The 23283-nt window shown below is 43.5% G+C and overlaps 1 protein-coding gene across 1 annotated transcript in view; it reads left to right on the top strand.

The window, feature by feature from the left end:
* NHS (NHS actin remodeling regulator) overlaps nucleotides 1-23283 on the top strand; it is a 252913-nt gene that overhangs the window by 118096 nt on the left and 111534 nt on the right. The gene's annotated exons all lie outside the window — the stretch shown is intronic.

Genomic DNA, 23283 nt, shown 5'->3' with positions numbered 1-23283 from the left:
AACTTCCATTCCTTCCAACACTTTTGGGTTTTGTACCAAAATTGTGGGTTTTTTTCTTCTTGTGGTTCCTCAGCTTCTGTTGTGCTGTTTGCTTGGTGATCTACCAATGGGATGACCTAGAGAATGACTGTACGTTTTTATTTCAGTCTTGAGCTGTCTGTGAAAGAAGCACTAGCTTCTTGTTTGTATAATGTCTAAATTGAAGATGAAGGAATGGAGATTTTATTTTGTTGCGCTTTTTATTTTTAAACTACAGAAAAGATCACTTCTTTTTGCCTGCATTGGTTGAGCATTGCTTCTGTTTCCCTCTTGACTAAAGATAAGCAACAATGGGCTTAGCAGCCAGAGAGGGAGTGGGTTCAGTTTGGTGCTTCTTGTAAACCTCCAGATTTTTATAGTGGAGTAATTTACGGATTTATTAGGGAAAGTCTTTGCATTACAGTAGTCTCCACTTCTGAAGTGGCTGCTCCTGTTCATGTTAACACATGTCAGACACATCATCATGAATGCTAAAATGGTGCAGAGCTCTCTCTGAAGTTTAGGTTGCCCATTTTCAGTTGGTACTGCAGAGTTGTCTGCAGCAGCTACTCTGCTATGACATGGCACAGCTGCTCCTTTGAGATTCCTCTCTTACCTGCTAATTCACCAGTTCTTCAGCTCAAATACAACCCCCTCATGGAAGCCCGTAATACATCACCTTTTTTTTTTTCCATTTCTTGTTCGCTGTTGTTTTCCTTCTTCCCAGACAAGTAAGCCTCAAATCCCTGAATGCAAATCATTGATTTGATGATATGACTGACCAGTAATGTATGCAAATCAAATGCATAAAGTATATTTCTCTGGAAAATACAAAGACTTACCCTGAGGAATATGCTATGTTGACACAACTGAAGGATGAAGCACTTAAAGAAGCATTGAACCTAAACAACACAGTGATAAAGCAGTGGAGTTAATATGCATCTTATTTAGCTTGCATTGAGCTTATTGAGTTTGTTGTCTGTTTTGTTCATCCATCCTGGAGGGACAGATGAAAATGCATAGTCCTTTGTGATACATGATCATGAAAGAACTGAGCAAAGGAAGGACACAGGATGACACATCAGGCTGGAGAGTTCATCTCCAGTAGAAGTGGTAATGAAGGCGCATGTAGAGTGGAGAGCAAGAGAGGGAAAGAGGCAGAAGTGAAGGCAGAGAGAGATGGGAATTCTGTTACAACACTGAGCAGGGGATGGTCATCCTTACTTTATTGTCTCATTTCTTCCCCAGGCTTTTAGTCCATCTTTGATTGCCGTTTGGGTTCAAAGGCTAGGTGTGTTAGCCACCTGCCCACACTGGTTTTCTCTTCTTACTTTCCTGTGTGACCAGTAGAGCATCTCCTCCGCATTTGAAGTTTCCTTTCCTGTTTCAGCTGTCAGACTGGGGTTAAACCAGACAACAGTCTGCTATTCTATAACCCACAGGTTCTTCTGCTACTGGTCCAGTGATTTCCCACCCTGTATCAGTGTGGCTGATTCCTCCAGCTTACAGGTAGAAGCTTTCTCTTACTCAAACTAAACTATAGCATGTTATTTTCTGACTGTTTTTCCAATATGAACAGTAATCATGGTGTGCAGACAGACTCTTCCAGCACAATGTTACGAGGAGTTCCCTTGTGCCTCCTTCCATCCCTGTGTGATAGGATCTTGAACAAGCATTGGGACCCATCCTTCCTGGCATGGAACATGCACATAGGGCAATGCAGGGTTAGATTTCTGACAAGCCTTTCAGTGGGCTTTTCTCTGTGATGCAGCCTGTTGTTTATTTGTTGGGCTCCCCCAGTCCCTGCATGCCATAGCCCTGCACCCTACTGAAGGACTAGGCACTGCAGTATGCACCCCACTTCCCTTTTCACATGGTTAGCTTTCTCCTTGGAAGAGAGAGCAGACAGAGGGCTGCTCGCATCCCACTAACTGTGGTATGAGCTGCCCCACAGACTGTTTATTCAGGTGGTGCCGGGTTATTATTATCAGACCTCACACTCCAACAAAACGTTTCTATGCTTTGAATTAAAGCAGTGATGACACGACAGATTAGCTTTTTCCTACTTCTCCCCCTGTGTGCACCTATGCTCTTTTCTGTAACGCCTATCTAATAACAATAATAATAATAGCAGAAAACAAAGGAAATCCAAAGCCCATACAGGAAACTGCTCAGAAGTAGCATTTGTGACTTGGTGTTATTTTTTATGACCTGCTCGCCAAAAACAACAGGAGCCTGCCTCAGGGACGTGAAACTATCTCAGATTTAATAGAAATGAGTATTTTTCATGACTCCTCCCTTTTTTTCCCCTACAGTTTTGAAGAACAGCCAGCTTATAAAATCTTTCCTTTAAACTCCACTCTGAGGGAATAAAGTACAACAGCTTTGGTTTTGCACAGAAGGGCAAAGGGGTGCCTTGGAAATCACTGATAATGAGTTGAGTGGCTTCTCAGGAAGAGCCTTTGTGAGTGCAAACCCACAATGCAGACTGTGTGCTTTCTGTGGTGATTGTTTCCCAGATAACTAAAATATGTATATGTATATGTGTGTGTGTATGTATGTATGTATGTGTGTCTGTCTGTCATGACCTGTTTTGTTCAGGTTTGACAGTTCCCAATACTCATAGTGGCAGCCACTAAGTATGGAGCATGTAGAAAACCACAAAGTTCCAGTTCAGTGTAATTCTTGCTCACTTCATCTGGGGCATGTACATATGAAAGAGTGTGTGACTGTCCATGTGACAGCAAATATGGCTATGGCTTGGTACAGACCATGGAAGCACAGAGCATTGGAACTGGCTGTTGTGCTTTTGACCTGCCTGCTTGGGTTTGAGGCTGAGAGCATGGCTGGCATGCAGGTCACTATCTGTCCCTATCACAGACACTTGGGATGTTTCATGAAGGTCAGAATTCTTGCCAACAAAATGGTTGCATCAGTTTTGTCAGTACCAGTCGTTAATGGATGAGAAATTTGCCATGGGCATTACGCGTGGTATAAGCTATTCCATGCATCTAGAGAAGTTTAAAATGTTTTATTGTCCTTCGAATAAAACACTGAATCTCACTTAATCACCTGGCTCCAGGAACTGCTGCTCTTAGAAAATCATCAGAGTTCAAGTAGGTAAGTGTTCACACTTGCACTATACTTATTTAATAGCCAAAGCCCAGAGTGTTTGGCACCTACATGTCCATTCATCATCATGCATACAGCCAAACTAGCTGTTTGATACAGAATTAAGTGTGGCAATTAATCAAATGAAATCTCTAGTATACACGTGGGCAGAGTCCTAATCCTGGCCTTTTTCATTTTACCACATTTGAGTGCAAAACAGCTGTGTGTGTTTATTTTCAGTGAGCTGTATTTAGCCCTCATTTCCTCTGGCATAGTGATTATCAAAGATTTCTTCTAAATTTTTAGACATCTAGAGATGTGAGAGAACTATTAGAAAATACATCCCCTGGTGTCTAAAAAAAATAGAAACTAAATAAAAAAATACCCCGATGTATTATGAATTGCTCAGAGCAATCTTAGAATGCTTAGAGTTTGATTTTTGAAATATAAGATATCGTTTTTAAAAGTATTTAACAGAGTTTCCTGTCCATTGCATTGAGATGATTAGTGAAACTGACTTGACTTTAGAAATGGATTAGTTTCAGTGACTGAATTTATCTTAAGAGAAAGAAACAGTAGACCTAACATGATTTATTAACATGGTGGTCATCCTTTATCTAGAAAGAGAAGCAGTTGGCAAACTGTAAAAATGTGAGGTTTGCCCTTTGTCATTTATCTTTAAAATCACATTATTCTGAATAGTTTCATCTTCCCCGCTCTCCTCTTCATGCCAGTCTGAGGACAGTTGCCACTTTCTAGACCCAGAAACATGTAGTGACATTCTGAACATTGCGTGTGGACTCAAACTGCAGAAGCATTTGTGTAGATCTCTGTCAGCTCCCATCATGTGAGAATGGAAGTGGGGGCACAGCTGAAAGAGCTTTTCAGAGGAAGCTGTCTCATGTGCCTCAGGGACCTGATAGAATGAGGGATCAACACAGTGCTCCCAGACCAGCCAGTTTTTCTAAGATCTCATGGTGCACTTGTGGCCAGACAAAATATGAGAGTCACCTTCAGTGACTGACAGAATGAGCTTCAACTCAATATTTAGGAAGAGACAAAGGTTAAGTGCTTATACTCTTAATTACAGATGCATAAAATGCTTTTTAAATAAATGTGTATGTGGTGATCAGCTTGACCTGTTTCTTCTTACCACTTTTACAATGAGTAGACATTTTTGGGGAGTGATAGTCAGGGCAGGTTGAAGTTTTTGCAACCTGTGCTGGTTGGAACTGGAAAAGAACCTTTCTTTTGAACAGAGGATTGAGTAGGTTTCTTTTCTGTTACAATGATGATGCAAGCCATAGGCACCTATAGGTGTGTGAGAGAGAGGGAGAGGTGGGTTTGTGTGAAACACGTATCTCATTCCTTTGGGGCTTCAGAAAGCATCCATCTGAGTTTGGCCCATTGAAGTTGGGCCTACCCTTGGGTCCTCTTCCCTTCAGTAATGCTGCCCTTTACACCTTCTCCTTACTCTTAAAACACACCTGTCTGAAACACAATCTCTGCTAATCCAATCTCAGATATTTGGCTTCCTAGGCAAAGGAGAGCCTGACTTTTGCTAATATTAATACATGTCCCCTTCTGCAAATGGAGACAATCCTTGACTCAGAGAGCAGACCATTGTGGCTGCCTGGCCAGCTCTTTGAGGAGCTGTTGGGCCACGTGGACAAGCAGAGCTCATCCTCCATCTGAGCTTCTGTGTTTAGTTACCCATGCACAACATGAAGAAACGGATTGGTAATGAGTGCCAGATGGAGATTTATGTTTAAACAAAGGCACATTCTGGAGAATCTGAAACAACTGAGTGGCAGTTTGTACATTAAGCTCCAATTTAGCAACAGCGCTTACTTGCTGACCTAGAAGAAACTGGGCAGAGGGCTCTTCGTGTAGTCCTAACTAAATGATTATCCCTTGTCCCTGCCTCTGTGGGCTGGAGTACGTATGGAGAGGGTATATGTGGGAACCTCGCAGCTTGTGGAGAGCCCTCCTTTCCATGGGATGTGACCAAAGTCATCTAGGCCTCATTGCTGGCTGCCCTTATCATTTTCCTGTATTCATATCCCCTTAGGCTACAAGAGGGAGTTTTGTACATTCATTCCCACTGTTGAGTCTCTGTGGCAGAATATAGGTGCATGTTAAACCAAACCCTTGGCAGCATGCAAGTGGTTGGTGTGCCTCCTGCCATAGAAGACAGCATGAGTTTGGTTACGGCTAAGCATCATTCCTCTCTATTTCTGTAAATGAAGCTGACTGGACGAAGAGAAGATCTGCTCTGCACTACTGGGTGAATGTCTGTGGAATACAAAAATGAAACTGTTATCATCTCCACAAGCCATAACTCTCTTGTGTATACCGAGCATCTTGTTTGACTGTGTGTACTGATATACCTTACAATTTGACACATTACATAAATTAGAAAATCATCAAGCGAATGGTAAATTCCTAAGCTTTCTCTCTCAAAAGCAAAACAATAGCATTTAACCTTAACTCTGTCCATTTGGATTATGGTAAAATAAACTTCCTTGCATGTTTTTCTCAAATAATACCTGTCAGCACATGTATCAGTCAGCAAAGACAGAATATTGTTTAAAAAGCCCATTCTGTCAGGAATTGAACGTGCTCGTCACTTTGCAGGAATATGTCTTCTGCTTTCACACGTGGAAGATATTTTTTGTCTCCCAAAATGCCAAAAAAGTGTCTTCCCATTACTGAAGGCAAAATCCAAAGGAGAGAAGAGTGACCCTCCCTGACATGATAAAGCTTGCTCAGCCCCAAGAGAAGCAAACAGCAGTGGGCAGGAAGCTCCCAGCTCCTCCATGACTCCCCTTCAGCAGAGCAGTTTCTTCCAGACTAACAGCAAACGGGGTCACTCCGACCCTCCAGCAGTCTGTTTTATTTGTTTTTGTGCATACAGGTGTGCAATGAAAGTATTTTTGCCACCATGACTGTAACAGCGTCCCACAGTGGTCTGTTTCTTCTGCCTAACCTCACCTCTTCAGTAATTTTTTGTGTTTGTGTCAGAGGAGAGATGAACAGGCCTCCTTGATGGCACGCACAATGGACGTTAACATCTGTCTCGACTGTGTTAAGCGCAGAGGTTTCTCTGTTTCCTCAGGGATTTCAAAAAAATTGAGGGAAAGGGTGCTCCTATGGTAGCTGTGGTCCCTGAGCAGCCAGGCTCTCATCTGCATAGCCCAGGAAAGAAGAACATGAGGGCATTCCTGTTAAATCAGCCCCCTCCAAGGGAAGGAAGAGGAAAATCCTACTCAGTCTGTCTCCGCTAACTGCATGGGGTGAGCTATAAATAGAGCGTGGTGGTAATTAACAATGCGCTATTGTGTGCCAGGGAAGGGCAAAGCAGAGAAAATACTGCTGCAGTGCTGTTAGTAGGGTAATGTTCCCACAGCTGTGTTACTGAGTAAGCATGCCCCAGTAAATAGCACACTGCCACAGCGTGTCACCTAGGTGTCAACATCCCCTGGCTGAGACTGTTCTGATTATTAAGAGAAGGTGTGTGTGGCTGTCTTTCTATCTGCTTGCATTTGTCAAGGCAACGTGCTGCAGTACCAAATGCAAAAGTTCTTCAGTGTTTTGAGAGAGACAGAGACTGGGATACTGCCAGTTCAGCTGGAAGCAGGAAGCCTTGTTTTCCCCTTTCCTCAACAGTGGAAGACTGCTTTCTCATGTGGCCTCTTGCCACCTTTTTTTTTTTTTGCTGAGTTATTCTCTCAGTTAAGTAATTCTTCTGTAGTTACCTACTAATGAGCTAGAAATCCCATTTCTGGCATGGACTGACATCCTGGTGAGCCCAGCATTTTCAACTGTGATACTGTTGCAAATCTTGCAGTATTTAATAGATTTCCTAATGCTCCAGCTGGTGCATTTATGGGATAAGGTGAGACTTTCAGCTTTCAGTGCAGAAATGTGGCTCAGGTATGTTGCCACTCATCAGCATGCAGATAAGACAAAGAACTTGTGGTGCTTCTTAATGCCAGGTTTTCCAGCAAGTGGGCTGGAATGTCAGTAGGACTGCCACTCCTGCTTGCTGCTTCATTTGCCCTCTCCATTTCACAGTCTCCTGAATGGGTGTTGACTTGGGGGGCTGCCCAGTGTGATCACTCGCTTTGCTTGTCTTGAAGTCATATCAGCTGTTGGCTGTGAGCAGACTAATTTCCCAAATGCTCATCTGCCTGTGGGTCCAAAAACCTACACAGGCTGCCCCACTTGTCACCGTCCACTGTCTTATCAAAACCCTTAGACGTCAGCTAGTGTCCTGCAGCCATGGTGTTTTTGCAGTGCCAGGAGAAGAGCCTGGAACTGAACTTGAACCTGGTTCCTCGTGGTATTGCTTTTACAGCCAGTGGTAGTACTTATAAAAGTCCCAGACCTCCCCCTGCCATTTCCTGTCCTCTGAGGACTGGATAATCAAGTGCTGACTTTGACACTTTCCTGAAGAGGGTGGTAATCCAAGTGAGATTTTGCATGAGGCAGATAATAGGTTTGAGGGGTCGTTTCCTAACTAATCTGCCTCGCTTACAGGAAACCCTTGTGATCCTAGGGCTGAAACACAGGCTATGAGCAGCCCCATGCTTTTCCCAGCTTTCCTATAGGCACTGGTGGCAGAACACACCAAACTGATCCCAGCCAGGGGAGGTCTGTCTGAAACAAAACAAGACAACTTTTCAGATCGCTTATGAATTAGGATCATGTGAAAGGGGGCAATGTAATAACAGGGTAGAACGACTTGTCAGCTCTGCAATTAACGTCAATACATGCTATTCAGCTCTCTTTATAGACATACAAACACACTTCAAACAGCCATCTCATTAGGAAAATCATGACTCCTATACATAAAGCATAAAGATTGCAGGCTGTTGAATACCACTTACAATTATTTTTAGTTTACAAAAACAAAAGTCTTAATTATGTTTCCAATGACAACAGCATTGTTAGCAGCCAGATGTTTTTCCCTCAAAAAAAGAAAAAAGAAGGGAAAACAAAAAGATTGAAGATTGTTTGGGAGGCTTATCTGAAACAAAGGTACACTCAAGGAAGTTGGCATGGAACTATCAGGTCAGGGTGACACTGTGAAGCCTTTGAAGAGCTCTGCAAAATCCTTATCCCAACCACATGCCGACCATAGCTGTTTTCTTAGCATTACTTGGAATAACAGTCACAGAGTCATCTGAAAGCAGCAGCCAAATAACTTGGGGCCATGGCACAGGCCTGATGACTTTCACACCATCACCCATGATAGCACGCTGTTGTGTCATCCAGCCACACATTGCTCCTGCTGGGCAACACCAGGCTGCAGTTCAGGTACTACTGCAGCCCAGGAGCCGCTCCCAGCACCCATATGGTCACACTGTGTTGGGATGGGCAAAGGTTTAACTACCTGTGAGCTGAGCTGTGCTGCTGCCGCAGAGCAAGGAAACGGCACTGTGCACGTTTTACTTATAAGAAGACAGATAGTATCATACAGCACTGGGAAAGACAAAGCAGGTCATCGATTATGTGCATTAAACCAGAGAAGACTTCTCAGGTGGATTAAGCTCTTTACCCTATACTTCCATTATTCCTATAGCAGCCAGCACCATGGTGTACTGCTCTGGCACTGAACTGCTATACACTATTCTGGCCCTCAGGGCAAAATAGTCTTGAGCAGCTGTCTGAAGCATTTCTGGTCATCAGGAAATCCTAGAAAATATTCTCTGCACAGAAAGAGGGTGATGCTGAGGTGATGGTGAGTACCTGTGCCACCACATGCAGGACTTTTTCCACCTGACTTTTCCAAATCTGCCAATACTGGTAAGCAGATAATAGGGAGTTCAGAGCCATTTCCCTCAGCACATCTGTCAGCTGGGAAGCCAAAATGTGGCTGATGAGCCCCCAGGAGTGCCCTATGCTGTCAGGATGTTGGTGCTAAGGAGATAACCCACAGGGCTGACCTGCTATGGAGGAGCTTTACATAGAAGGACCTGGGTGTCCTGGTGGACAAGAGGGTGGCCATGAGCCAGCAGCGTTCCCTCGTGGCCAAGAAGGCCAAAGGCATCCTGGGGTGCATTAAAAAGAGCGTGGCCAGCAGGTCGAGGGAGGTGATCCTCCTCCTCTACTCTGCCCTGGTGAGGCCGCATCTGCAGTGCTGTGTCCAGTTCTGGGCTCCTCAGTTCAAGAAAGACAGGGAACTTCTGGAGAGAGTCCAGCGGAGGGCCACATAGATGATGAGGGTCCTCAATTCCTCCTGTATGAGGAAAGGCTGCGAGACCTGGGGCTGTTCAGCCGGGAGAAGAGAAGGCTGAGAGGGGCTCTCATAACAGTTTATAAATATCTAAAGGGTGGGAGTCAACTCGATGAGGGTGGACTCTTTTTGGTGGTGAGCAGCGATAGAACAAGGGGCAGTGGGCACAAACTGCAACACAGAAAGTTCCATACTTACACAAGGAGGAAATTCTTTACTGTGAGGGTGACAGAGCCTCGGGACAGGCTGCCCAGAGATGCTGTGGATTCTCCTTCTCTGGAGGTATTCAAAACCTGTCTGGACCTGTGTGACCTGCTGCAGGGAACCTGCTTTAGCAGAGGACTAGATGGACTATATGATTCCCAGAATTCCCTTCCAACCCGTACGGTTCTGTGATTCTGTGAATGCAACCTGTACTTCACTCCCTCTGATTTATCTCCGCTGGCAGAGTGGTCACAGTTGCCACGTTTGAGGAACAGATATGCTGATTAACAGAGTAGGCAAGAAGCCAAGAACATTCCCCCTGCTGCTCCTCCCCATCTCAGCTGCTTTTGTTCTCTTGGAAGATTAGGGCAGTTGTGCCCTCCAGCTGTGCCCTCCAGCTGTGCTTTGGGAGCCAACACTGTCTGCTGCTGTGCTGCGAGGAGTCCCCCAGGGCAGGAGCACAGGGCCAAGTGAAGGTCATTGTGTGCTCCGGGCAGGGAACCCTTGCCCACACTGGGCCCAATTGCACATGGCTGAGTTCAATGTCAGACTGAAACCAGGTCTTATATTGCAAGTGGATGAAGATCAGAGATTTCCAGGGAAGGACAGGAAAGACTGACAGCCAGGCAGCCAGCTAGAGCAGACATGGATGTGGCTTGGGGCCTGACGCTGGGGAAGGGATGAGGTTTGGTCCCGCACTGAGCAGCCTTTGATTTTCAGTAGTTTCTGGCCATAACGTGCAGGCTGGCTTCACAGTAGTGCCCAGATGTCCGGGCATCGCATCACTAGGAGGTGATGCCAGCCATAAAAACCCCCATGGTCATCTCAGTCTTTTTGGACAACTTTTTTGCAAAGCTACGCTGTACAAAGTGTTGGCTCTAGCAGGGAAGAACAAGGAGGAGAAATAGGACTGGGCAAACCCAAGGGGAAAGCAAAAGCACCTTGAAAAGGTAGAGCATGTCAGCTGTGGGCACTGAATTTGTTCCTTCTCAGTGTTTTGGTTCAGGAGCTGTTCTGAGTAGTTTTCTCATCTCCACTGGCTTTTACTTGGCCAAAACTAAGGCTGAAAAGAGTAATTCTGTTTTGGTTTGGTTTTTTTTTTTTAAGCTCATTGTGTTACAGCTATTTTTTTGCTTGTACTTTACAGCACTCTCGATTTGAAGGTTTATCTCCCTACCATTTCTGCACAAGAAGTGGTAGCTCTCCCAGTCTTTTCACTTAAGCCATCTTCTAGCTCTAGCTCATTAGACCATTTCCAAATTTCTTCTATTTTGACAGTGTCTTTCTAATGTGAAAATTGCAGCTACAGCAAAAGCATCCCTTTCTGCTTCATGCTATGATGTCTTTTAACACTAAGCCTCCTTTTCCGTGCTGCTCTATCAAAATATTTACAACCCATCTTTTGCCATCATCAGACTGTATGTTTTTAAATTCTGCTTCAAAATTAAGGGCAGGGAAAATTATGATCATTTCCACATTAGTCACTCCATCCGGTTTCTTTAGAGTGATGAGTGAATCAACTCCCATTCTGACTTACTGTAGGGGTAAATATGTGTAATTTGAGCAAATTTGGGTTGCTTGATATAATTGTTTGCTGCTGTGCTGCAATGCAAAATGCAGGGATCTGTGAGGAAGTGCTTGCAGCAGGCGCATGCTTCTTGCCTTTGGTCCCTGCCAGTTTCTATTTTGCAATGCCAAGTTTGATGACAGCCTGCCTTAGGATGCAAATGGGCTTAGGAAAAAGACCTGTCAGGCAGTTTCCAGTGGACCGTCTCTGCATAACGTATGCTGGGAGGGCTGCGTGCTGCAGACCAGGTTTGCCTTGCTCTCCCCTGTGCTGTTTGATGAGGTGTGGCTGAGTGAGGTCAGCAGCAAATGCCACATTCACCACTGTGGAGGAAGGGATCTCCTCCTGCATGCAGGGCAGCAGCATGGGTGCTGGTTGCCCTCGGTGCAGCTGTGGCTATGTGACATGGTGGCACCTCTGAGACAGGCATTTCCACCATCACTATGCCTGAGTCTGTTCAGAGCAGGCCTAGGAGAGCAAAAATACTGAGTCTTGGCATACCTTACAGCTTGTATGGCAACACGAGATAAGCTCACTGGAGAAGATGGGCCAAAAATGAAAATAAATTTCCCTGGGTGTTGCTATGCTGTCAGGCTGGTTCACTCCCTGTTCTGCCCTGGGGCAGTGCTCCACTCCTCACCCATGCTGTAGGTAGAAAGGAGCCAAGTGTTTCTCTTGGCGGGGAAGTCTGGGTTGTGCAGGACCCCACAGTGAGAGCAGTCATGAACCAGAACTCATCATTAGGTTGTCCAGAGAGGTGGTGGGCACCCCATCCCTGAAGACATTCACAAGGTCAGGCTGTACTGGGCTCTGAGCACCTGAGCTGTAGGTGTCCCTGTTCATTGCAGGGGAGTTGGACCAGATGACTTTTAAAGGTCCCTTCCAGCTCAAACGATTCTGTGATTCTGTGATTTGGCCGTAGCAGAGGGACTGGCTTTGGCATGGGGAGTTGGCTAGGACTGAACTTCCCACTGATCACAAAGGCTTCTGTGCAAGGCCGGTGCATAGAGCAGCACCTCTGGGGACATTAAAAATTGAGCATGACTTTGTCATCTGCAGAAGCAACTGGTTCCTTGTGCAGCCAACAGCAAAGAAGCTGTGGCTGATGCCCTGCCTGCTTGTCTGATTTCCCATAGGAAACATTCCTGCGGGTGCAGATGCAATCAAAGAAAGCAGATGATTTTATATTTGTGTTTCAGGTAGACGAAGAGGCTGAAACCATGCCAAAGTGTCAGCCCTGTCTTTTATGAGAGACTGCAAAAGAGATGGACTTTAAGTCATGGCTTTCATATCTGAGGGCTTTTCTAATGACTTCTTAACTAATTGACTTGACTTTGGCAGGGAGACAGCCAGCGGCTGAAAAAGGATTAAAACTGTTAGAAATGAACAGCTTTGAAGTGGCTGAAACTCTATTAAAATTTGGATGACAGATTTCTTTGAAATAGCATTTCTTAACCACTACAACCTGGTACAGTGAGCTCTTCTGCAAAACTTAAAGGAGGAAAGGGAAAGTCCGTGCAGTGGAATGGACTTAGGTTGCTGCTGCCATTCAGAAATTTGATAACTGTAGGATACCTTGTATAACTCAGGCAACCCAACTATTTTGTTTCTGAGAGTGAATATTTTGTGTTAGGGGAATATTTTCCTCTTATCATTCAGATCCTACATTGCAAGCACCATGACGGAGATAAATAGTGTATCTTTTTCCATGGCCAAATGAAGCTTGCTCTGTGAAACAATCTGCCACAGAAATTACTCCAATAAGGGCTTTCTGCAGGGAGTACATGGAGATCCAGTTCTGTGAGGCTGAAAGTGAGGTTGTGTTGGATGATAATCATTTAAATAGAGGTGATGGATTTTTTCCAAAAGGACGTTTTTAACTTAGGATGTGCTCATTTTTCAGATGTAAAACATTATATGGAAGCGTGATCATTTCTGCTGAATTTCTGTCAGTCACCCCCTTTCCCCCATGCTCCAGCCAGCTGGAGTTTCTCAGAAACCTCGAAGACTTTCTGCCAGCTTACCTGCAGCAGCTTAGAAATCTGCCTGAAACAGAACATCAGAGTGGGAAGTGCAGAGGCTTTGGGGATCTGTAGCTGCTGGACAACCTCACTAGATACAAGGAGGAAGGATGTAAGGAGGAAGTTTTTTACAATAAGGGTAGTGAGGCACTGAAACAGGTTGCCTAGAGAGGTGGTGGGTGCCCCACCCCTAGAGACACTCAAGATCAAGCTGGATGGGGCTCTGAGCACCTTGTTTCATTGCAGGGGACTTGGACTCAACGGCCATTAAGGGTCCCTTCCAACTCAAGCAATTCTATGACTCTATGATACTCTGTCCCAAGGAGATGCACCTCGTGGCTTCCAACCTCACAACCAGCTGGTTCCCCACATTCCCCATCCTTGTGGAGACAGTCTTGCTGTCAGACCCAGCTGTCCACCCAGGCCTCCAAGGGCTTGAGTCTTTCTGCTTGGTTTGAGTCCCCCACCCCATCCATGGTCCAGGAGTCCTGTGTCCGTGGTGCTGGCGAGGTTTCCACTGTGGTACTGCCAGAGAGCTGTGACTCCCAGGGTCCAAGCAGCTAGCTTAGCTGGTTATGGAAATCTGGAAAACACATTGTGTCCTAAGAATGAAATACGTTTGGATTTTAGTCACTTGAAAATGTCTGCTATATTTCTTTTGTCCCAAGTTAAAATGAAAAAGAAAAATGAAGCCCTTGGATGTCAGGAAGTGATCCGGAACACGTCTGGTTTCTCAGTCTGATCTGCTTTTAGCTCTGTGTTCAGTAAGTGTGTGCAGGAGCACGGCATTGAGTTTGTGAGTGGTTCTGCTGAGACGGGTCAGGGTATCCACCAAGTTAACACCAGGCTCGTGCTGCATGCTGCCCTGAACTGTGCCTGTGGGAGTAAAGTGTGTTTCTACAGATCATCGAGTAGGTCAGAGTTTCCTCGGGGGCATTTCAAACAAAAGCCTGATGGCTAATGAAAGGCAGATCGTAGCAGTCAAATTTACATGGGCACTCAGCTGCAAGCCTCTGACACCAAGTTCAAGGAGATCATGACTGGAACTACTTTTAATCAATCCCAGTTCTTCTGGTGTGGATCTGTAAGATGAACAACTTAATTCAGGACAAATGAGCTTTATAGCAACCATGTAATGAGAATAGACACTATGTAGCTATTCTCTATATAGCTATTTAGCTGCTCTTGTAAAAGCATTCTCATACCTACATAATGCACTAGACTCTTGCGTACAATCATAATTTCAGTCTATCCAAAAATGACAGCGTTATGATCTGTGCTTTGTGTGTGTGTGTAGCTCGGTATATCATATGCATATTTTACATTTGTATGTCATTCTACATCATAGTCATACATTAAAACCTCTTCTTATTCTAGTGCAAAAGTAGAAATTATTCCCATAAATAACATTATTCTTGTGGTTCCTAATCTTCTTTCACAACTCAGTGTGCTGTCACTGTGAAAGGAGCTTGTGCAGAACTCTGGAAGCCTCCTTAGGTAAGGTTGGCTACTTTGATAGGTGTCTTTTACAAAGTAGGTAACTAATTTTGGAAAGAAAGAGAAAGTGAAGGAGAAAAAAGGGAAGGAAGAAAGGGAGGGAGGGAGGAAGAAAGAAAGAAATGAAGGAAAGAAAGAAAGGAAGGAAAGAAGGGAAGGAAGAAAAAGGAAAGGAGGGAGGGAGGAAGGAAGGAAGGAAGAAAGGAATGAAGGAAAGAGTGATAAGCTTGAAAAAGGCAATATAGTATGAAAATTTTGGCTGAAACTCAAAAACACTAAAATGTATCATAGTAGATGGGAAACTCTTAAATTTCCCCATTGTTTCCATAGGTGGGTGGGACTGATGCTGACCAAATCACTTCCTGCGGTTCGACTGCCGTTAACTAACTCAGCTGCAGGGTAGAAGGGGTTAGTGTAGCTTTCCTGGCAGTATCCTAAACTGGTTTCCAATCTTACTCGGAATCATCTGGGTAACATGGTAGTAAATTTTTTCTTACATTGCTCTTGGCTTTGGTCACAGTGCTATGACAAGAAAGTTCTCCTGAACATTGGCAAAGCCATTCCTGAATGGATCAGAACCCTCTGGTGCAAAAGCAGAGCTGCTGCCTTCTTCAATGAGGGCAAGGCAATATTCTGTTCAAACAGACAAGGAAAACAAAGGGCTGCTGCAGTCCTATCCTTGTATCTTCATTTCTCATGAAGAGGCTCCATGCTGAAGTGTGCAGAATGTTTGTACCAGTAAGGGCTCCTGGCGGATTTGGCAGTGTTGTGCAGGCTCCTGGTAATTACAGACTGAACACTCAGTGTTCAGAACATCGTGCTAGCCCTCAGCTGTAGGAGTCTCCTTGATTTCAGGAAGTAAAACCCCATGAAAATGACTTTCAGGGTGTTTTCCAAGCATAAGGAGGGGTCTATGCTTTTCTGTGATTAATTGCCTGTTTATGGTTTTGCTGAACAAAACCTGGCTTAACTCTGTGACATGAAATATGTCTAGTGAAGAGAAGCATCAAATTAATACCGCCCAATTAAAACTTTAAAAGCAATAATCTTCAGTTAACAAACACCAGATGCTCTTGTCAGGGTTATCTCACTGCTGTTATATTAATCACTTTTAAGCTCTGTTCATTTGAGCACTTACTTGGTACAGAGTACTATTGCAAGATCATCTTTCTGAATACTATGCCAAAACTAATCACTTCCCTTATCCTGAAACTGTTAAAACATCAGATTAAAAAAGTGGGAGTGACTGGGAAGCATTCTTGGTTATTTTTTAAATACAAAATGACCACTTAAACTATTAAACAAATTGAATAAGAGACTTTTTATTGCTTTAAAAAAAATTAGAAATGTTAATTCCATAGCATGTTACTGCTTTGTGGGGAAAATTAAGTTATTAATCAGTTAAAGCAGCACATGTGCAACAAGTGCAGAACTGATCTGCCAACAGAGAGGTGGAGGAATTTTCCACCATGAAATGTAGACCATAGCCAAGAGGAATAAACTAAAAAACAAAATAAGTCAGAGATAGACTGTAGTCTTTCTGCATCCTGGACATACATGGATTCAGTTTTGCTGCTTTACACTCCAGGACCTCCCAGTCCCTGAGCTCAAGTTGAGGAAAAATTTCTTCTCAGAAAGAGTGGTGAGGCACTAGCCAGGAGGGTGGTGGAGTCACTGTCCCTGCAGGTGTTCAAGAAACGGGTGGATGTGTTGCTGAAGGACATGGTTAGTGTGCATGGTGGTGGTGGTTTGATGGTTGGACTAGGTGATCTTAGAGGTCTTTTCCAACCTTAACGATTCTATGATTCAAAAGGTTCTGCCAGACAAAGAGACTTGTTTGTTAAGATCTGGACTCATCCCACTTGACATAAAGTCCCAAAGGAGCAGTGTTGTCACCTTGTCATAAGACCTGAACTGCTTTCTGAAAATGCCTCCTCTCCAACTGCTGGAGAGACCAAAGTGACTCTGCTTCTCACACCAGTCCACAAGGCAGATGACTAACGTTAGGTTAGATGTATTTGGCCTGAAAGTCCAAAGCACAGCACTGGGCCTTCAGTCAATTCGTGAATGTTTCTTCAGATTGCTTAGGGCAGTAGATGTAAGGGGCTATAATTTCTTTCAGAGGCTGAAGATCTCTTAGCAGCAGCCCAGTGTATTTTGATGGGATCCGATGTGTGGTAATGAGGCTCTGAACACCGCATCCCCAGTCGCCATAACTCCTCAGGTCTCCCCCCTGCTGTGCTGGCGGGCTCTGAGGGCACTACACAGAGGAAAAGTAAACAAAGGTCCTTTTTCAGCCTAGCTCCAGCGTATTCAACATGGCCACATAAAAGAAAAAAGGGATATATGTAAGAATGTATTTTGTGTCCATATTAAATTTCTGCTTGGGAGGATACCGTATTAGTAGTTATTTTGCCTTGCAGCAAATCTTTATAATAAATACAGAACAGAACTACAGATATTAAGATATTTAACCCTGCCATGGGCAAGGAGTTGGAACTACGTGGTCTTTAGCATCCCTTCCAACATTAGCCGTTCTGTGATTTCATGATTCTCTCTATATATATCTATATGTGATTTGCTTTGTGGTCTGTTTTCCCACTTTCAGCTATTGCATTGGACAGTGCTGGTAGGTTAGTGGGTCAAGAATGATTAGCCAAAGAGGAGAGGAACTTTTATAACACTGTATTATGTATATGAATGTGAATGCCTTCAAAACCACAACTTGGGAGGGATAATCCTCATGAAAACAGAAGGGGCTTGAAAAGACAAAATTGTCTGGGAAGCAGGAAATTATGTGGAAAAAATGAAGATTCAAGCCTGAGTGAGGATGAGTAATTGTTTCTGGAGTGCCATTAAGAAATGAAAACTGCGGGATCTCTGTGGTCAGAGAAGACACATTCTTGTTTTTCCTTATCTTCTGCCATGACAGCTTGACTGCACAAATCCAGAGTGGGTCTCTGCATGTAATGCCTCCTCATGCTTTTAGTTTGGGCTCCATGCCATTTCTAACAGTTTCACTTGGCCACCCATCAGCCTGAAATCTTCTTCGGAGATGATAAATAACAGATTATTTCACCTCCTCAGGAAACTGTTGTAAGAACAACAAAAAAAAAATATGCTGCATCAGGAACAGTCATGATTTAAAAATGTAAAATAGTGAAAAACAGGTAGAGTGTGCTGGGTTGCTTTTCCTGTGTATTGTCTGAGTTCCTGCCGGGTGACCCTGCCCCACTGCACCATTGCATACGCCCTTTACCCTGCTTTGCTCTGTTCCCTGCTGCCCCCACCTTGCTGGAACCCATACCCACCCAGTGGGGGAAGAACGGCGGGTCAGGACAGAGATTTTTCCTCTGCAACACTCAGGCAGTCACAACCCTGAGAAATGCAACACGCTCTGTGTCATGTCCCTGAAATGAGAATTATGCGTTCCCAGCTCCAGAGGGCTTTTTTGAAGAAACTCCATGTTGTGTGTCCTGGTGAGGGACGCAGAAAGGTGGGAAACACAGGCAGCAAATGAAGAAGTGTAATGCAAATGGAAAGAGAGCATCTTCCCATTTTGCGTAGCACTTTCAGAATACACATGCTGTTTTCCTCACCTCTCTCTTTAATCCCTCTGCCCTCTGCAGTATTTAGAGCACTATTTTACCTGTAAGGATATGTGCATATGTGCCCTATAAGGAGAAGATGTGAAGTTGTTTTTCATTATTTTGCATTTTTAAATAATGACAGTTCCCGATGCAGCAGTGTTTTGGGGCATGCATGCCATAATCAGTTCTTTTCCCAAGGTCTAAAATGCCCCTATCTCTCAAGTCTGGGAGAAAAGTGTTAGCTTTTTGGGTTAATAGCAGTCCCCAGAGGATGAGGACATCATTCCAGGAGGCTGAAAGTACCTTGGATAACTCTTACTCTTGCATAAAGAGGTAACCACCATGCCAAAGTATTGTGCTAACTCAAAGACTTAGCGTATCGAACAGTTGTCTGAATTTGGTAATTGGTTTCTGACTTTGGCGGAAATGCAAGTGTTGGAAATTTCTGTAATCTCACAGAGTAAGTTGAGAGTAAAACCTGATACAGAATCCCAGATCGAAATCAGAGCCTTGGAGCTGGTGGGTGGTTGCTGAATGGGGATGATCTTTCATTGTGGGCACCCAGCATACCCTCGCCCCTGTCCTTCCCCACTCTTGAGTATTTTGTGGTTGTGCTTAAGTACTTTTCTAGTACAAGCAGCTTATGATAATTTAATTTATTACATTATTAATTAATTGTAGCCTATCATTTTAAATGTCTGGTGGACTACTTTGAGTTCATCGTGAAGAGTGTTGGTCTTTATTCTAAATAGTACTTATTCTAAGAGCCATGGAAAAATATATTTTTTTCCTGTTATTGCCTCCCTTCTCATTTTTTTAATATCTGTAATTGTTTCGCATTAACTGATTTTTTTAATAACACATGGCAGTGTTAGAAAGCACTTCTGCATGCCTTATGGCACAGATAGAAATACATTCTTTTTCTCACTGAACTTGTGCCAGTTTTAATGGAATTCATACATATGCAGACAAGGGCTTGGCAGAGGTGTATGCAAGAGCTTTGTTGAATCTGTGGGAGTATTTGTGTATGTAGTTGTGTGCAAAAGAGAGATGGGATGTTGAAACCTGGAACTGTATCATCTGACAGCTCTGTAGTGACACATACAGTTCTGATTTAAGAATTTGCTTTGAAAAGCTCCATGGAATCCTGGTTTGGTATCCTGTGGGACCTCCCACTAAGCGCCACGCAGTTTTGTATTTTCTGTCTTTTCTAATAAGCTGTGACATGCCAAAGTTAGCATTACCTGTGCTGTTGGTTTTCATATTAATTGTGAAGTGAGTGTAGTGTTAATACAAATTATGAAATTGACAACCCAGAAGCTTAGGTCTTCTGGTTTGTTGGTGCAGTAGCACTTGCTGTGGTAGCACAGATTGCCTTGTATTCTTGCCTAAATATTGTAAGCTTCTCTGGAGAAGCCACATTTAAATTGCTGTCATGAGCCATGGGTTAATTGAAAGTATTGGAAGTCCTTCATGTATCTCACACAGCACTTGTACGGCCCTGCTCCTTTGCTGTGCCCACATATTTGTTGTGCTTGAGGTGGACAAGGACTCCTTACACCTTGTGAAACAGCTCTTGTAGGCTTCCTACAGGTGGAAGCAGACAGCTACTCTTTTGCTCTTTAGAAATATTTTCCTTACAACTGTGCAGTCTAGGAATACAGATTTTTTTGTTGTTGTTTTTTAAATAAAGATTAAGAAGATTCAGCAGATGAGGAGGCTGAGACCTTTGTCACATCCCTGTGATTACCATGGCTAATGCTGCATTGTTTGTCATATTCTGCTTGCTCTTCTCCTCAGAGTCCTACCTGAACAGAATTGCTCAGGCCTAGGAGTTATCTGCCCAGGGATGTGGTGGAGTCACCATCCCTGGAGGTGTTCAAGAACCACATACATGTGGCACTGAGGGACATGGTTAGTGGGTGTGGTGGGGATGGGTTGGTGGTTGGACTAGGTGATCTTAGGTGGTCTTTTCCAACCATTATGATTCTATGATTCTGTTCTATGGTTATTAAGACCAATTGGAAAGTCTTGTTTTGAGAACTTGTTTGGTATAAAAGAGAAAAGGTGCTTTGCAGAGCTCATGCTCTATGAAAGCCAAGATACAGCCAATTCCAGGGCAAGTATTCTACCTCAGTACTTCCTGTTGTTTTTTTACTACATCCTTGCTATTTGGGAAGCAATCGAGTCTCTTGATTGACACAGAGATCAGAATAAACCTATGTACTCATAGATACTCATTCATTGTTTCTTCTTCACATGCTGTAATGCTGCTGAGCATGAGTATTGCAAGAACATGTGTTTCAGCAGTGCACTAGAAACCTAAACTGTGTCTCACTAATCAAAGAGCAACAGAAAAATGGCAGGCAATACAATAAGCTGAAGCCTCAGCAAGAATGTGAGGAGTATGAATAAGAAGTCAGCAACTAAGCCATCCTGAACCCAAATCTTGATTTGCTTTTACTTTTCAGAGAGATAGTGTTTCCATAGGTTAGATGCTTTGGGTTATTACAACAGCATCTATACAGCCCTACACAATAAGACAATGTTAAGAAAGCAAGCAAAACTACTGAGAGACCCAACCACCAGTTAGACTTCTGAGGGATAATGAAAATGCACTCCTTCTGGATAGACATTGCGGAAGAAGTTTCCAATATGATAGCAGCAGATTAAAAACTTTTGGGAAGATAAGAACTGTGAGAATGAGTAGTGTGTGTGATCTGCTGCCCTGCTTCTGACAACAGCTGGCACCAGTGGGTTTTGAACAGAGCACAAATCATGAGATTGCATGTTTTCATATGGTAGCAACAGCAAAGTCAGTGTCGAATCCATATTCTGACATTACTTTGTCTGTTTTTAATCTGTAAATTGTAGCCACTATTTTGCTTTTTGTAGTGCCTATTTCTTTTCTTTCTTCCCAAACCAGAAGGCCTTCCTGCTTATTCTACAGTTGTAAAAATATATATTGACTGCATAAAGTAAAGGAAAGCCTCTCATAGTAAAAATGTATATATATAGATTTTATGGAGAAATAAAATTCACACATGAAATCAATTTAAGCAGCAAAATGCTGTGTTGTGACTGTACCTCCATTATTGCTGGTTTGTGTATCTGTAAGTTCCAGATTCCTTTTATTCCCTGTTTTAACCATGATTGTTCTGATCAGCAGGACAACCTTGACCTAAAACCAGAAAGGTAAAAGATAAAAATAAACCTTTTAATTGTGCACATTGTGAGTTATTCAAAAGACCTTTTTAAACAACCTTATATCCTGCTGTATAGCGAGAGTAACAGTAAAATTGTTTGTACACTTCTATATACCTTTTTATAATTTCCTTTTCCCCTTTAAGTATCTCAAAAGCACAAGGCTCCTTCCTGCTCACATTTTGTTTTTCATTTGCTAAGATTGTGTTTCATTTTCTTCCTTCTCTTGGTAATGTATTTACTGAAGGTTGGTGCTGTTTCCAAGTGCTTCTAAACTTGTAATTGATTTTTCTGACAAAGGCATCTACAAGCAAAAACTGTTAAAAAGCATTATATCAGAGTAATAATAAAGAGTAATACTTAACAAGAGTAGCCAGAGTGGGAAATATGGGTCTGTCCTGGCTCTGGCCAGCTGTTATCTGTTCCCTTCATTTATTTTTCCCTTCCCACATGTACCTCCTTGACATTACACCTCAATATTCTGTAGATGTGAGAGGTGAGTGGGAAGCTGCTATCTTGGGAAACCTTGCTACCTTCTTAAGAGAAGCTATGAATGCCCCATTCCTGGAAGTGTCCATGGCCAGGACGGATGGGCCTTTGGGCAGCCTGCTCTAGTGGAAAGTGATCCTGCTCATGGCAGATGTTTGGAAATGGATGATCTTTAAGGCTCCATCCATCGCAAATCATTCTGTGATTCTATGAAAAGCAAACTTCACAGCAACAGTATTGCTGATCCAGCAGAACAGGACTTTATCAACTTGCTCCTTTTAAGTTCTCCTTTTTCTTTACCATTTTAAGGCCTAGAAACTGTTTTCTTCCTTCTTTGCTCTCAGACTGGTTTTGTGAGAATGGATTTTAGAGGGAGTTCTGTTTTTATGGCATAGCAGCCCAGCATGATCGCATCGTTGCACAATAGCATCAAGATCATTGTCTGTCGATCTTGGATAATGTGAAACCAGTTTTTGAAAGGAGGATCACTATATCAAAATGATAGGAGGATAGGACGTTCTCCTGGATTGCAGCATGTTTCCCCAGAGGCAGGCGTTCATCCAATCTGTTTCTCCAGTCTTCTATCAACTGACAGCAGTGCTTTGTTGCACTGTGCTATTAAACTTCTCCTGGCAGTGGACACAGATAGCTGCAGATTTCCCTTGAAGTCTGTCCAAGCTCCCTTTGGAGCAGGCACTGGGAAGGCAGGCCTGTAAACGACGTATGCTGGGAGTCTCTGGATTCCTTGGAAACAGAGTAAGCCTGGAGCATTCCTCCGGAATTTATTAACTTTTTCTACAACTTCACATTTCTGTAGCAGCTTGGCCCTTGTGGATTTCATACTGTTATCTTTATTGACTATGGAGAACCTTTCTAGTTTTGTGGTTAACATTAGTAACAGAACATAAAAATATCTGCTTCATGTTTGCAGTCTGTGAGTAAATCAAGACAGCACCCGCAGACACCCGCCCTCCTGCATCAGCGTGCTTGGCTGTCGGGGGCTCTCACCTCGCTCCCCACGTGGCCCCAACATCTTGCTGCAGACAGATTCTTCAGTGCATGCCCAACTCCATGCCTGCAGACCTTAAATGTAGTGAGAACTGGGAACGCTGTGGGACACATTTTCATCTGACGTCAGAAGCAATTGGTTTATCAGGGAACATATCTGGCCAAATCCTTGGAGTCCAGATGATAAGAAAGTGCAGAGAATTGTCTCATCTCCGCACTTTCCACATCCCTGTATTTCCCACAACAACTCTTTATCAGTTGCTGTTCACATGAATGGTACAGGAATTACAAAGGGTGTTCTTTAGTTAGCAAAAAAAACCTCAGTCTTGGAAT

Source organism: Numida meleagris, chromosome 1 (assembly GCF_002078875.1).
Source record: "Numida meleagris isolate 19003 breed g44 Domestic line chromosome 1, NumMel1.0, whole genome shotgun sequence".
Lineage (NCBI taxonomy): Eukaryota > Metazoa > Chordata > Aves > Galliformes > Numididae > Numida > Numida meleagris.
The sequence above is the reverse complement of the archived record's forward strand: the minus strand, read 5'-3'. Positions and strand labels throughout refer to the sequence as shown.